Consider the following 2500-nt stretch of genomic DNA (forward strand, 5'->3'; position numbering starts at 1 on the left):
TTAAATACACAAAGGACCTAAAAAAAAAGTAGAATGTAAACAGAACTTATCGATTGTTGTCTTAATTTCACCCATCCTCGACATATGGTACCTATTATTTGTTTGGTATGCATTCTCAGTCATTCCTTGCAATGCTAGGCATGGCAAGACAGGCAATTCGATGCCCTCGACTGTACAAAATATATTCGTTTCCCGTGTTTGCCGAGAAAAGTTACGGATGCTTCTTGGAAGGTCAAGAAAATCTTTGTCTCAGGTAGACTCTTTGACGGCACCGAAGCTCTGTAGTTAAAGCTACTTCAATGTAGATCATGTATTAAAATTGTGTTGACTTGACAGTTGGGTAATTTTTCAGCCACAATTTACCACTTATCAATATATACTTAGTTTTCCGCTTGCTTGCTGATCTCTATTATAACTGAAAGGTCTTTAGCTAGACACTAAATGTAATCGATCTGGTTATGTCTCTCCTAAAAACTGTGCCACGTTGTTTTAACTGTATTGCGTTTAGAACTTTGCATGGAGGCAAAATTGGCACCATGAAGTTTAAGGAATACAGCTGCGTTGTCCACCTGTGAGTACCTTAAAAGTTAACTTAACTGTGCAGCCAGACTGTGTGGTTTCAATATAACTTTATACCGACAGAAATTTAATGACAACTATCTCAATTACAGAAACAGAACATTTGAAGTGAACACCATGACGAGGCTTGCAACATTGTTGTGACAAAATTTTCGATAAAAATTCCACTTCTATCGTCTCTCCACGCTTGTAGTTTATTCTGGGTCTTGTTTGAAGTGACTTACAACGAATTAAAGTCATTAATTTTAAATTTCCACATGATTGAGCAACAAAGAATCCCCAATACCACGTCAGTCTTTCAATACAATTAGTCAGGCCTGGGTTGCTCGAAGCATGGTTAGCGTTAACTAGTGTTAACTTCTGCGTAAAAAACCTATTGGTTTTGATACCTCTTAACCAACCGTTAGCGCTAACCAGGCTTCGAGCAATCCGCTCCAAACGTTTAAGACTAAAGCAGACAGTAATCTTTCAGTGGACAGATTAAGTACTTTTTTTTCTTGCGAAACCACAACCATCAAGCCAATCATGAGCCTTACTCGACTACTTATTACATTAGAGATTGAACATAGTTACATAGTTTGGGGAATTTAAAACTTCCACCTCAGTACGATTGTAAGTATATCTGACGCAACAGAGAAGCTAAAACACTACGTCACTCTTATGATGTACACAGTCAGGAGCCAGAGACTGAGAGCATACAACTTCTGATATTTGCTTCTCAGCTGTTTCACCAACCATAGGTTGAAAAAAGGTTCCATAGGTTTCTTTATTTCCACACATACAGAAATACAAATTAATAATACATTTTATACAGAAATATGGAGGTCTCCAAGCCAAAACCCACAGGGTTGATAGTGCTCGCACACCTAATCTAGCATTTAATAAAACATATTATTATTAATATTTAATTTTAACTAGCAGGCAGACATGCTAGACTACGTTGTGGAAACCATGAAATAAAATAAAATAGACTGTAATTAGGTTAATAAATGCGTTTGAAGGAGAAAGTAAACAAACTAACTAACGAAACAAAGCAAAACAATGCCACAATACAACTACAACTAAACAGGACGTCATTCTCGGATTTCTGACGTAAGCAGATCATCTTTAAGCTCATTTCTAAAGCTTTGGAGAGAGGAAGCATTTTTTATACGTAAAGGTATTTTATTCCAGTTATCGGCTGCGGAAAATCTAACACTGAATTTGACATAATTATTTCTTGGCCGAGGTATAAAGGAAATTAGCTTGATCTTAAACGTGTACAATATCGGCGGGCCTCTCCGATGTTCGTGAAGTAGGAGTCATAAATATCAGGGAGCAAGTTATTTTGATTCAGATTTTGAAGTTTCCAAAGGATCTTGATATCAGCAGGCAAGTCAGAAATTTAAAGAAAACGACAAAGCTTTTGAAATTACAAGACACGTTTCGACATAAACTTCAGTCATCTTCAGTTGATTAATGTACAAAGCGGTAAGTTGAATTTATAAGTACGGAAAAAGTGCTCATTATGCCAGTAACAACGGAATGTACATAAAACGTGACAATGTGAGAATTAAAAGGATAGTTTTAGATTTACGTGATGCAGTTGTTCATTAAGAGAAGGTTGTTCTCTTTGAATATGAAAAGCTTCTTTTATCTTGAGTTGAAAAGTCGTAGAGGCGTGATCTAAAATATGGAAACATTCCCGTGAAGACAGGGCGCGACATTGTTCGGAATTCTGTAGGTGTTTGAAACAATGTCGCGCCCTGTCTTCAGGGGAATGTTTCCATATTTTAGATCACGCTTCTACGACTTTTCAACTCAAGATAAAAGAAGCTTTTCATATTCAAAGAGAACAACCTTCTCTTAATCAACAACTGCATCACGTAAATCTAAAACTATTCTTTTAATTCTCACATTGTTACGTTTTATGTACATTCCG

This window comes from Montipora foliosa, chromosome 13, assembly GCF_036669935.1.
Source record: "Montipora foliosa isolate CH-2021 chromosome 13, ASM3666993v2, whole genome shotgun sequence".
NCBI lineage: Eukaryota > Metazoa > Cnidaria > Anthozoa > Scleractinia > Acroporidae > Montipora > Montipora foliosa.